The sequence below is a fragment of the Centrocercus urophasianus genome, unplaced genomic scaffold (assembly GCF_019232065.1).
Source record: "Centrocercus urophasianus isolate 14NV4802_14NV808 unplaced genomic scaffold, USGS_Curo_1.0 seq_28, whole genome shotgun sequence".
Lineage (NCBI taxonomy): Eukaryota > Metazoa > Chordata > Aves > Galliformes > Phasianidae > Centrocercus > Centrocercus urophasianus.
Window position 1 is genome coordinate 4,708,635 of NW_024884844.1, and position 14,619 is coordinate 4,723,253.

At 41.4% G+C, this 14,619-nt stretch overlaps 1 protein-coding gene across 1 annotated transcript in view; it reads right to left on the minus strand.

The window, feature by feature from the left end:
* Window positions 1-14,619, minus strand: part of ADCY5 (adenylate cyclase 5) — a 190,245-nt gene that overhangs the window by 59,800 nt on the left and 115,826 nt on the right. The window lies entirely within an intron of this gene.

The following is a 14,619-nucleotide window of genomic DNA, read 5'->3' on the forward strand; positions in this document are numbered from 1 at the left end:
GTACAAGAAAAATACAAAAGAGGAACGCAGGGATGTCTGAATGAAAATATACTTTGCCATTTTAAAAACACTTGACAAAATATACACAAAATATATCAATGTTTCACATATTTACAAACAGAAGCAAACTTCCCAAAGAAATACACTTGAAACCTACTGAAATCTTCAAGATGGTTATATTGCTCTCTAAGCAACTTAAGTATGTTTTCTTATGCAATGTAGAAATAGGAAATTCATCCAGCTTCAGCAGCAGTAACAAAATGTATCTTGTTGCAAGCTGAAAATTTACGTAATGCTACTGTAACATGACTGCTAAGTTTTCAAGAGTGGACTATGTGTCACCCATGAAAGACAAAATACATGAAATGCGTAAAATCAATGCAAACCCATCCGTTCAGAGGGATGTGGATTTGTTCCTATTCCAGCATAAGGCAAGTAGCAAATTCTTCACTTGAGGACATGTTCACACTCTGCTTTTGTGTGTGTGTTAAAACAGGAGAAGCATTGAGCAAACGGCGCAATGTGACATTGGGTCTATCTGAAAACTCTACACAGGGATACCCTGAGCCACCTCCTCATGCCCCATTCAGAAAATCACTGCCTCTGTAGTGCCCTAATAAACATGGATAAATGACTGAAGGCTGACCCCTCCTTTCACCATTACTATCCTGCCAGATAAATGCATCAGATTTTCCCAGAGTTAAACTGCAGCAGTACTTTCAACTAGGTAAACGAAGAAATCAATGGAGACCTATGGAGCCAACCTATGCACAGATTCACAACCTTTTAAATTTAAACTACCTGATTACAACATTTTCTGAAACTTCCAACCTTCTGCAGCCGACCAATAAATTGATTCTTGTTTGAATTCAGTAGCTACTCCTTTGGATTGACCCTATAGTCTCAGACTTCCAAGGACAGCTGCAGGCCCACATGCAGCACTCTGGCCAAGTTCTTGAAAACTGCAATTATAAGCAATTACAAATGGGTTTATTATGATAACAAAGCCTTGAAAAGTTGCAAGATGGGACTCGAAAATGCATTAAGTGCATGAGCCAGAAGCAGTATTTGAAAGTTAATTTTGTCTGATGCCTCTGTTAGAAAGCCAACATTTATCCCATCAGATGCTTCTCTGGGTGAGTGTTTTGTTTGAGGAAAGAGGAGTGCATAAAATAATTTTAACAGAGTCAGCTTGATCATTTTGGAGAGGGAAGTCAAGGAAAAGTATGTTTGGTTTATCTAAAGTAAAGGAATGACTCGGTTCTTTTTTCGATGCTTCCAGTCTCCTCAGAGTCTTCAACATGGACATGGTGTTAGGCAATAAGGGAAAGCTCCATCCAGCATGTGAGTTTTGCTGTTTATACGAAAGCCTACTTAGAATTGGTTACATATTAAGTAATCCCTTCACATGACTTTGCACTTTGTGGTTAACAAAAAGGCATCTATCTGACTGACCATGGTGCCCTCTTCCACGTCTGCTGAGTAACACAGTGGTAGCAGCTAAACACTGCAGATTAGAAACAGATTAAGACCTCTGCAAGCACCTGTCTAAGCAACTGAGCCATCAGAAGATGCTACCTGGGATCTCATTGTCCATTTTGCAGCACAAAGGCTTCAGGGGACAGAAAACATCTTCAAGGCACAGAAAGGAGAGGGCAGTGATCTGTATTTAGCTAGAACTTTTCTTTAAAAAGGACTCTGTAAGGTCTCCTTGTACATGCAACACATTGTGAGGCTGCAGGAACATCTCTCACTCCTGCAAGTTCATTATATTGAGATCACAAACCTTCAGCACAAAGCTTCCTCCCTACCCCTAGGTCTGCCCACAGCTCAGTTCAGACTTTCATTTCAGACTACCTTTAGTAATGAGAAGACTGCTGCCACTGATGGATGATTGTAATGAAGGGCACAACTTAAACCGACTATTTGTCAGTCTTCAGAGGTCAAGGCATTTCCTTGCTGGTGGGAGCATAGTGCCAGTAATAAGCCTTCCTTGTGCCAAAATTTGGGGTAAATGACAGTGGTCAGCAGAAGGTCAAATGACATAATTCCTACAGTTATAAAATAATGTGAGATAAGTGAGTGGTTTAGAAGTAGTATTACATGAAGCTGACTGGAAGGGATTGACCACACAATCTGCAGTCTGGGCTTCAGCAACAATTATCAGCAGAGGGTCCCAGTCCCTTCTGGAAGGCTATTACTGTGTGGAAAAACCAGTTTCACAAGTAATTAAAGTGTTGTAATGGCTTCAGAGCTCTTTATATATTTTCCACTTCATCACTGACTTCAGTTATCATCTGATTTGGGTTTTGCCCAGCACTAACTAGAGTATGGCCTCCAAAAAAAAACAACATACCTAAAATAGTTCTGGGAAGGAAGGGCAAGAGAAGGGGAGTTAACATTGATTTTACTAGGTTTTTAAAAAATTTTTTATGTTTAATTTAGGTTGAAAAGTACCACAGATTGTGTTACAGGGTAGAGGTGAATACTTTCCTAAGTTCCTATTTCAGCTCCTATTTCCAGCAAGGACTGACTCAAGACTTCATAGCTGTACAAGGCAAGCTGAGCTTTGTGGCTGTTGCCCTATGTGGCTCATGACACTGGTGGAGAAGAGAGATGAGGAGGAGCTTGAGAAGCTTCCAGATCCTGTCACCATCGCCGCTGCTCAGAGCCTGCAGTGGGAACCTGTCTGGCTGGTGGTGCTGCTCCATGACGCAGGGCCCACAGAGGCCTGCAATTGGGATCAGCCCAGTTTCTGGGACTGTCTGTGCCCAGCACCATCCCATTGCACCTCAGGTACAGCCACTGTAGACTTTTTAAAACTAACTCCTGTAATTCAGGCTATCCTCATTAGAACTGCACAGCTAGCATCCTCCAAAGCAGAAGCATTGCAGCATTTTCTGGATGGCAAAGGAGAGAGTTCTTAGCGAAAATGTAGGAAAGGAGAGAGATCTTCCCAGAAAGCAAAGAACCTAAGGGGTAGGAAGAGCTAAGCAAAAAGTGGGAAGTAGGAAAACCACATGGGATTTTTAAAATCCACAGACACCTACACAAAGTGATTCTGAAGTGCAGCCTTAAATGTCTGAAGCTAATAGAGTTACCAAAGGAGGGACACAACACAGCCAGGTTTCATTGCAAATGCAGGATTGTTCAAAACGCTAAATTAAATCATCTGTGTTTCTAATGTAAAAACAATAAAACAGTTGTGTTCTATTTTGAGACATGTGCGTGCCATGTACGCCAGCCACAACATAAATCAAGCAAGGCAAGAAACACAAACCCTATCACCATCACAACAGTAATGCCAGTCATGAATATAAACACCATGTGTTACTGGAAACCGAACACCACAGGCACTGCATGGGAAACAACAAAAACCCAGACTTGGTAAGCTTTAATGACTTATAGAAACAGTGAAGTGCATCTGACTATACATGAAGCAAAGCCATGGTATTTTACTTTAATGAAGAGTACCTAAAAAGAGAAGGAAAACTTAATGCACCAAAATAAAATAATAATCACTCATTAAATACAAGCTCACTAATTTGCACTCACGAGTGCAGGTATAACAAGAGAAAGTCATTTGCTGTAGACACAGCATGTGCATGTTAGTGAATTCACCAGGCTAAGTGGCAAGGATAATGTCTCAAATGTGCTGCTGTTATTTTACAACACCACACTACTATTGGTGTTGCCAGTTGTTAAGTGATGCTACAAACAAGGAGAAAGAAGGATGGATTAAGATGAAGATGACGAAACTCTCAGCTGAAGGGTTGGTTTGAGCCCTGTAATAGCAAATGAATCAAAGGATGACTGAGGTTGGAAAGGACCTCTGCAGATCCTTTGGTCCAACCCCTGCTCAAGCAGGGTCACCTACAGTCAATTGCCCAGGACTGTGCCCAGGAGGTTTTTGAGTACCTCCATAGGGCAGCATTTCTTGAGCAGTTTGATAAATGAGTCAATTCTCGTACATGGACATCTATTTAAGTCAGTTCTCTGCCAGCAGCATAAGCCCCAAACCTGTTTTACAGCATATGCTTCAGCATCATAAATGTAGTGCTAAATTAATCTAGAAGTACACAGGGTAGGCATGGTATCACTCTTCTCTTTACTACTGATACCCCTCTTGGGGATGGCATGGCATGGAGGATCTCTGTGTGCTCTCTTCTACCATCCTATACACACAAAAGATTTCAGCTCCTGGAAAGTGAGAAAACATGATGATTACACTTACCCTCCACTGTTAAACAGCAGCAGTAACAAAAGAACAAATGAAAGGGAGCAGAGGCTAAAGTATACCATATGGAGTGATCACAGCCAGGCTGGCCAGATCTGAGCAAGAGCAGCAAGACCCACCTAGGGAGATAGAAGTGGCCCACGCAGCTCACTGAACTGAGGGACAGCCCAGAGGTGGGCCTGGCAAAGGCTGCTTGTTGCTTCCAGATCAACTCAGGTCTCAACAACGTCAGTCGTAACTCTCTAGGGATGTCTACGAGACAGGCTAAGGTCTTAGCCTTAGCAATACAAAATATATTCTCCAGAACAGCAGGAAGTCAGACAGAACAGAGGTTAAAATATTTATTTCCTTTTTCTTCAGTCATGGGAAAAACAAAAACCCACCACAAAACAGCAGTAAAAAGATAATCTCTCTTTTTCCTGAACTTTTATGGTCATTTCACAGAAGATCCATCAGAAGATCCATTTCCTATTGGAAATTGCCTATTCTAATTGAGCTGTAGCACTTCTGTGATGCATTGATCAGCTGGACTGCTCCGTTTTGGGCACAACCATGCTAGCTCTACTTGCTGAAGAGGGTGAGAAGGCACATACATACATGAACGTTGTGTTAATGTGATAAGCAAAGTAAAACTTAAGTGAAAGAAAGAACGAAGTAAGACAGGATGAAATACACACACAAAAAAACCCAACACCCTACAAAAACAAAAGCCTAGAAAACTGTAGGCCTTTTCCTCACTTTCTTAAGAGTAAACGCAGAAAGCCCCCATACCTCATCCAGAGTAGCCACAAATGTAAACCAAAACCACACTCTTTGCTGAAGTTCACTCTGCAGTACCATACCAACTGAAGCTGGTAGCAGTGTAAGAACTGACATCAAAGCAGTAGACCAGATGGCTCTGGAGACATCAGCAGCAACGTGCAGACCACCATACACAGAGCTCCTGAACAACAACAGCAAAGCTCATTTGCAAAGATATCAACTCCAGAACCCTATGTTTACTCGATTTTCCCATGTTTGTTCACAGATGGGAGAGGGGAGGTCAGAGCTGCCTGGGGAACACAGATGGGAGGTGGATATAACCGGCACAAACTATCAGTGTGGATTTAGCAGCATCAGCTTAGCAGTGAGCTTCTGGGAACTGTCATCTGAGAGCATCTACCTCTCCTAGCACTCCCAAGAGATGCTGAGAAAAATGGCACTGCACTTTCCACCACGGTCAGTGTTCCTCATCTCAATGCTCGTGATCTGCCTTTCACTGCCAATGCAGGAAATAAGAAGAAATTAAGTTCACCAAGCAGAAGAGGAAAACAGCACCAGTCACACAGGGAAAAGTTTTTCCATGACCTTCACAGGTTTGCAGCCTACAAGTATGAGCAGCAATCCCAGTTATCAGAAGTTACTCATAGCTAAGCAGTTTCAGCACTCATTTTTAATTTTGAATAAAAAAAAAACAACAAAAAACCAACAAAAAAATCCCCTGTTAATGTCTGTCTCCCTCTAAAAATCTCAAGTTAAATAGATTTTCCTATTTCAGCAGGCTATATTTAACCAGACTGATTCTTCACTGGGAACAAAAGTAATAAATAGCCTTTTGGGAAGAAAAACCATTTGGGGAAGGCAAAACTAAAAAAGATACACAGTGGCTACCAAGCTTAATTATAGGTGGAGCGCGTTACAGATAACTTTGAGATGAATGGAAGGAATTTTATTACTACTTTATCACAAGCCAAATTACATGCTGCTGTCTGCTGAACATAAAAAAAAACAAAATACTAGCTGCCCAAATGAGAGTTTGGGCTATTGAGAAGGAGAAACTTCAGCCGTCTTACATGTATCTGAGAAGGGGCTGATGGGAATGAATATTATACTGCTGATCAGTGAGGACAAGAAGAAACCCCTAAGTAAAAACTTACAGGTTAGCCAAATCCATTCCAGCTCTGAGGAAGTTTAGGAAAGCAAAGCCTAAAGATATATGTAGTGCAAAGTAGCCTTATCTACTCAATAGCTGAATAAATAGCCACGCAGAGAGCACATTAGCCTCAGTTCAGATCTGGCTGACTCTGACCACATCTCCTAGGCTCAGAGCAAGCCCAGACTCACCCAGGCCTGCCTGACCAGTGCAAAAGAGCTGGCAGCTCTGTCCACACTGGAGCTGGACCTGGTCCACACCAAAATACATCTCAGATTCGTCTGCCCCACAAGACAGCCAAAGTTCAGAACTGCATATAGGAGAAAAAGGAGAAGTCATGCTTCAACTTCAACCATATTTTTTGCTGTGAGTGCTCTTGCAATCTGTTTCCTGGCTTCAGAGCAATGTTTTCTTTTGTTTTGTTTTGTTCTTGGCAGAATTTTGACATCAAAAAAACAAAAACCAAGATGAAAGTCAAAACTAAGAGAGCCCTACAAGAAGGGACTATCCATTACCACTGCAGCTGTATGTAAATAAAGCACACTACAAACAGTGTGCCAGCAGCCAGTCAGTCAGTTGTCAGAGAAGGCAATGGAGTTATATGTTTTGGCATGGAAAATTAACAGTTTCACATTTGTATGAAATACTGGGTCATGAATAGGGGACAGATAGATGAGCTGTATGGAATCATAGTTTGGGATGCTTTCTGTTACAGATTGCTCAGTTCCTTGTCTTTACTGTTGAAAGAATGAGCTCTTTATACCTGTTCAATTAGCTTTCAGTTTTTTCCTGATATGGATATTTAGTCAAGTAATAACACTTTTTCATTCCCTATTTGAAAAGCTGCAATAATTCTGCAAGAAAAGGTCATTTCAACCTAACCTTACGTCTTCGTTCCCTCCACTAGCTTCCCCAGCATCCTGGTCTTCGGTGATTTATTTGTCCTGCATGTCTGTTAGTTGGTGCCTCTTCACTTTTTCCTCTGAATAGTGAGGACATAGTGAAAACACTACATTAGCATCTACCTGAGTCACTCTGAAAGTAATGCCTCCTATTTACTTCCATGGAAACTACAAGAGATACAAAGGGCGCAATAACACTATGTGACAGACCAAATTCTCAGCTACAAAACAGTATTTTTCAACATAGCTGCCACGATTAGCCATACAGTTTTGCCAGCAATGAACAAGAGCCTGCATAGTGTGCTCATAGAAATCTTCACCAGCAGAAGTGACCCACTGTTTCACAGTATTTCAACACCCACCACCTCACTGTGCTCACAACCACTGTTTGGTCTCCATAGATGTTCAGCAAGCACTGATGAATGTCAATGCAGTTTTTTCCATATGGAGGAATTCAGTTCCATGCTTTTGCTTCAAGGGCAGTTCCATGTTGGACACCATTTTGTCAGACTGCCCCTCTGCTGCTGTCTGTCATCAGCAAAAACATGGAATGAAACACTGGTGGGAAGGTTCAACCTATACTGCCCTACCTCCAACACCCGTCTCTGATGGGCCAACATCATAAAACAGAAAGCATTACTTTCAGAGCAGCTCTTGTAAATGCTATAACTTACAACATAAACAAGCAACTACACCTTCCCTGTAGCTGTCTGCTTCTTTTCAAACTTCTTTTCAAAGGGAGCAGACTATATGAAAATACTCAAAATATTTCAAGTATAAGCTGAACATGGACAAGTGATGTGGCTCTCTGTATTGGCAGAAACCATGAGTGTTTGGGAGCTTACCAGATCAATAACACTGAAGTGGCCATTTGTTGGGAACACTAATTGCTGAAGCAAAGCAACACAAGTCCTACCAGCCTGTCTGGAACAGTCAACAGACTCGCAGACTCGCTGTCTCCTCACTTTCATATTTTCAAATGCAATACAGCAGTTGTGTTTTTAAAATGACACATAGAAAATGTAAAGAGAAATCCAAGGTGTACAGAGACATTTTACCACTTGTGCTTCTTGATGGCCACCTTAGTGGGAAACATCAATGCAACACTGAAGTTTGAAGACGTAATTATTTGTTGTGCGATCTGAAAGGTGAAAAGGTTGACCAAAGAGAATGGTACAGCCCATTTATTGAGCTCAATTATTGTTCTTAATTAATAAACAAACCTGATAATAAATTCAATAACAAAGCACATGATGCGTTCAGTGAGAAGTGGGACTGACTGTAATTTCAGTGTTAAATGAGAAGGAAAAAACCTGCAGGAAATTGAACCTGTTATCTGGCTATTGTGCACTATATTAATACTGCTTACCTGATAAGAACAATTAATGAATAGATATGCTCAAGTCACAAGCAAATTTCTCCCAACTTTATGGGGCCTACAATTTAAATATAAGGCTTTTGTTTCCTTTTTAAAACATAATTCATTAATACACTGCAACTGATTGATGACAATTAGCTGCCATAATCCTGCATTTCCTTCTGGTGACATAGAAAACTCCAGCTACCATGGAGAAGCAATGTAAATAGAATGACATTCTGTACAATCAATATCAGCAGTAAAAACCACTCCTTGTTAGGAGGCAGGCAGCATAGGTGAGCTCACTAACTCGCATGTTTCTATGCAAAAATCATCCTCGAACAAGGAATATTAAATTCCACACACCTCTTCACTCCCTAATCAACCTCATATTCAAGATACTTCGCATAAATGTGATATTTCATGCATACTAAGTAGTGTTAAATCTACTTTATGGCATTCAGGTTATAAATATAATGATGTGCAATATCATAAAGCATTTACAGCACTTCTGTTTCATTATGCTGGTCAAGGTACAAGCTGTCAAGACCCCCTGAGTCTCATCTTCACCAGCGCTTCATTTGAGCCCATGACCACTTAGCTGTCTTCTGCCTCAAATTTCCCTATTTGTAAAATACAGCAGACCACTATATTTTCAATATGAAGTTCTCAAACAAACCACCATTAAGTAATGGATAAAATGAAGGAATACTAAAAAAAGCCATGGCTCACAAGATGCGACATGTTACAACCAGTAGCAATGTTCGCAATAAGGGTGTGTGTCTGAGAGAAGCTTCAAAGGTACTTAGGAGGAAGGCTGTGCAGTCAGAGAAAACAAATGCAAGTCTATGAACATGTGTGGAAGCACCTCACAAATCTTTATACTCACTCGTTAGCACAATGAAAGCAATGCCGCACCAAGACAGCAGCACAGCATATAAAGAAGATCCAAAAAGAGGCTCAAAACCACACCACAGCAAAGCAGGAATGTGAATTCTGGCCTTGTGAATCCTAGGAACATCTACATGAAGCCTCTTGGAGATGCTGCAGCAGGCAGCGTGGTGAGGCATTGCTGCCCACTGCATGTGGAAGTCTTTCTTTATAACTTTCAGTTAAATCTCCGCTGATTTTTGCAATCAGTGGTTTCTTCTCATAATGATGCAGGCATGTAATTTTAACTTGATTTCAAGAGAATTACTATAATTGCCATCACTGGAATAATAGATATGCATATAAAGAAATGGCTTTTCTCTTGCATTTTTCATTGGAAAATCTCAGTTCTCTGTTAATGCACTAAGATATTTCTCTAAGCCATTTGCTTCCAACTTGCAATATTCACAAAATACCATCTCCAAATGAATTTCCTGTAAACAGTTATTAGTTTACCACTGAAACTAATACCAATAAAATCAATAGACTGTGACCAGATCTTTTCTATAGCATAGGAAGCCACCTTAGAGACAATTTAAAAAATATTTATGGTGACGCATCCCAGATCATAAAAATCAGAGGAAAGTTACTGAGTCAGTTCTTCCTACATCTATGCAAAACCAGGAGCCTGCCTGCAAGCCAACATGGTTGTTACTGAAACTATGAAGAGGCACAGGACAAGAACATTGGGCTTCCTCTATAAGGGATGTGGGGAAGGTCAGTCTTTCAGTTTCTAAATGAGGGGCTACATGGAAGAAGGGGACAGACTCTTTAGCAGGGTCTGCTGTTATAGGATATGGGGAAATGATTTCAAATGAAAGGAGGGAAGACTGAGATTGGATATCAGGAAGATGTTTTTCCAGAAAGGGTGATGAGGCACTGGCACAGGTTACCCAGAGAGGTAATGGATGTCCTATTCCTGGAGACATCTAAGGACATGCTAGATGGGACTCTGAGCATCTGATGGAGCTCTAGATAAACCTGTTCATTTCAGGGGAGTTGTACTAGATGACCTTTAAGGGTCCCTTCCAACTTACATGATTCTGTGAATCTAAATACATGCACAGAACAGAAGGAATTTTGTTCAAATTGTCTTATGTGAAGCACTGAACCAGAGCACACCCTCAACCACTGATGCCTTACCCATGCTAGAAATGTGTTGGGCAGTGTATCTGTTAGGCATCACAGCAATACAGCTGCTGTCCCTGTCACGGATGCATTCAGGTTTCTAAACAGATGCCTTGGATCTGGGCAATTTGTGTAATTTGTGTAATTTGCCCTTCCAGACAGGAGTAGCCATGACAGTAGGGCAGTGTTTGGACAACAACACATCCATGCCCTCCTGCAGCACTCCTCACTCACCTGGCCTAGCTAAGCCATGGGAAGGGAGTGGAAGGAAACACAGATTTCTGAAGAAACTGGAATTTGCAAGATGCACATGAAGGCAAACAGCAGGAGTGGTGTATTTGACGTTGTTGGAGCTGTTTTTAATGCTCCAGTAGTTCAGATATCAAGAGATGATTCTCTATTCTTAAATACCAGGTCACTCTCTGGAAGCCTGAAAACACTTAGCATAGCTACTCTATTTCTTATGTACCACAATAAACAAACTTGTAAAGGGGCTGGATTCTAAAAGCCAGTGCAAAGAAAGAAAGGGAGGGAAAAAAAAAAGAAAGAAAGCAGCAGCCCACACAGCATCAAATGCTGGTAGGCTCAGTGCTAAACAGCAGATGATTCTTACTGAGTAACTGCCCTAGATTTCGCAAACAATACAGGGGACAAAAATAGAAACCCATTTACATATTGCTGTTAATAACTTTATTTATAGTGTCACAGCTAGAGCACAATAACTGCAGCCATGGCTTAACTTAAAAGCCATTCACTGTGACAGAGTCAGACAGAGACTGTTTTCCCAGTCCTTATGCAACTGAAAAAAAATCCTGCTGACAGCAGCCGGTCAGCAGAGCCCTCACAAACAGAACAGACAAAACTTAACAGTGGTCAAATATGAAAGCAAACAACCCCCAGGATCACACTGAGCTCTGGTCTTCCCTTCTCGCTTCATACCCCTGTGGTTAATGAAGGATCACGGGGGCTGCAAAACCTCACCGATCAATTTTTGCTTAAGTTTGAACCTCATGATAGCATCTTACAGCACAGTTCACTGTTGTCTTCCTTTCCTTTTTATTTGCTACTAAGAAATTCAGTTGGGGCTCAGGCAAAGTCAGCAACTACAGCAAAAAGGATATGTGTCCCCACATTTAGGAACATCCCCACTACATCTGTGCTGCCTGCAAGGCGGCTCTTGCCAAATTTTTGCTGGGAGCCCATATTGCAGCCAGCTAAAACCCCACATCAGCCAGCCACATCTTTAAAGAACAGAAGACACACAGCAACTTGCAGCCTGCATTCCTCAACATTCTGCAAAAATCTGCTATAAAGATATAAATGGAGGGAGGAAACTGTCACGACCCCCCTGCCTGCAAGAAGTGAGAAAACATGGCTCTGATTTTCTCCCTGCCTGAATGTAGCGTGAGCTGGACAACAGGCTATTTTGGATTGGGAACGGGGGTGTCTTCAGGACCTTGTGCTGCAGCTGCTCATTGTGTATAAAACACTCAGAATAATTAGAGGCAGAGGCAGGCAGCACCACGCTCTGCCCTGCTGATTTTGGTGCTCCCTGTGACACAGGACAGTGGGATTCAAGACAAACCAACAAAATGCTGCTTTTATGATCTTCCACTAAAAATGAACCTTGAATCTGCAGGAAAAAAATAACTTAGAAGACATGAAGGAAAGTGCAAAAAAAAAATCACTTAAATCAATGAGGGCATATACCTAAGTAACATACAGTGATCTAATACATGCTTACAGAGTTGGTGCTACCTGGGCTTCTGTATTACAGAAGAGTAGCTGGGATGATTCTCATCACATCATTTTGCAATGGGGGAGCAAATGCTGTCACCTTCCTATGCTGATCTCAGAATCCCAGATCCCCACAGAATTCCCCCAGCATCAGTTCTGCACAGTTGTCCTCCAGCACTATTTTTCCTTTTTTTATTCCAGTTCTTTATAGACTCTCAGAGAGCACCTATTCGGTTTATTCCTTCCCCCATTATACACTTCCAAGGAAAAGGAGCTCAGCAGGAAAGTCACAACTGCAATTTCAGGCTTTGTAAGAGATTTGTAATCTCTTCTGATTTCTGTTACAAAATTTTATTCTGTTTGCAGCGAAAATGACAACGAACACTTGTATCTTCAAAAGGAATATCACTCACTCTTGATATTCTCTAATACAAACTTGTCCTGCACTGGACCTGTCATCCTAAACTGCAACTTGGGGGCAGCTGCTCTGAATCACGGAAGATTCTTAAGGAAAAACGTACAGGAGACATGGTTTCTTTCTCCTTTTTAATTAAAACAAAATGGAACTATTAACTCAAAAAGCCTTCTTCTCTTGCCTGGAAATAAAATAAATCCTATAAACAAGTTCATAGTAGTTTTGAATATAACCCAGAAGAAAAGACTCCAAATGAAAGAGAATAATTATACTTGTATGGATCAGCATTTGGCTCTTCTTGAAGTTTGATCCATAACTAGAAGTGCTCAAGTTCACTTGAGCAGAAGCCAAAGTTTCGTTTGCTTTGTTGTACAAACTGATTCTTGCTAGCTCATTCTTTGGAAGCACCCCCTGCAGAAAGCAGCAGCACCCTGGTGTGCACGCTCCGCAGGCTGGAGGTTCTCCATCAGAACTGCTATGGCAATCCACTGTCTGAATCAGCACGAGGCTCTTCTCCATTCTTTCATCTCCTTTCCTCCAGCCATTGCTAACAATTGCTGTATTTGCTTTCCAAGGCTTTTTTGCCTTGGAAATAATTTTTTGCCTCATCACTACATGAATACCCCACCAGCACACAACGTACATCTCTCATCCCTTTCATGCTCCAGGGCATTACAAAGCCACTCTTCAAATTGCTGCTGCATTCACTGATGTATGGGTCTACCAGACCCTGGAGACAACTGAAATTAAGTGGTTGTCAGAAGGAGAATTGTCCCATCCTATTAGCAACACGTTCCCTATGACGAGTGTGAAATGGTGTTAAATGTATTATCAGAATCTGCAAGAATTCTCCATAGAGCTAAAAACAGTCCCACCCAAAACAATAACAACAAAAACTAAGTGAGCTGTCTTGGTGGATCAACAAACTGTCAGCATCTCTATTCAGAGAAAATGCCCAGCTGCCTCACACCTTCCCCTTCACGTGGGAGGGTAAGTTGTAATTCCAGCAGCTAAAGAGGGAGAAAGGGATTTTCTGGATGATCTTGCAAGAGAACAAAGTCATCCATCTGTGTCACCAGACATGTGCTATGATATTCTTGGCCACACAAGGCTAGGTGAGAATATTTTGCTGAAAGTCACACAGCTGATGGACCATCCAGCATGAGCAGTCACTGTACAAGGGCTTGGGGGTCAGCTCCATACAATTGAGGCAGACAAAGCCAGTTTCAAACCCTCATCACCCTTCTATACATTTAAAGGATTCATTGAGGACTCTGGCTCAAAGAGGAAGATGGTTACTTGCCAACATCCTTAGAATTTGTCAGTGTCTTTGAGAGCCTCAGGTATCCCCCAAACATACATACAGCAACACCAAAGGTTTCTGCTGGCCACAGTAAAAGGGAAGAAAATACACATCTTTTCTTGTTGTCTTTTAAAAACAGATCACTGATTGAGAAGAGCTTACACTCATATTTCTCTGTGATTCATGAAAATTATTTGCAAACCTTCAATTTTTCACAATTTACCTGCTCTTAGAAATCTTCATTCCCACCTTTTAATTCTCTGTGTGTATTTTTAGGTCTTTGTACCAGAAGCACAAATGGACACGCAGAAGTCCCCAATTTCTATAAAGATCATTTCCATCATTTCACAAAGCCAATATTCTGCCAATGGTGTGCATGCTGACATTCATTTAATCTCTGGTCTTTTTCCTCCTTTGCTGTTCTGTGCAGTCCTCTGGTTGCTTCCTATTTCTGCTCAGCTCTCTGTCTGAAGCAACCTGTTCCTAGACTAGTTCCCACACAGCCAGTGCGAGCCTGTTTCCAGCTTTTTTAACCTCTCATTTTTAAGCAAAATTAATGAAAAAGAAGTTTTTAAAATACACTTATGTTTTCAACAATTGGAGGACATAGCTTCAAGGGAGCAAAGCCTTAACTCGAATCACAGGATACCAGACTCCACTAATTGGTTTCAGGTTTGACTCTTCTTCATCATTTATCC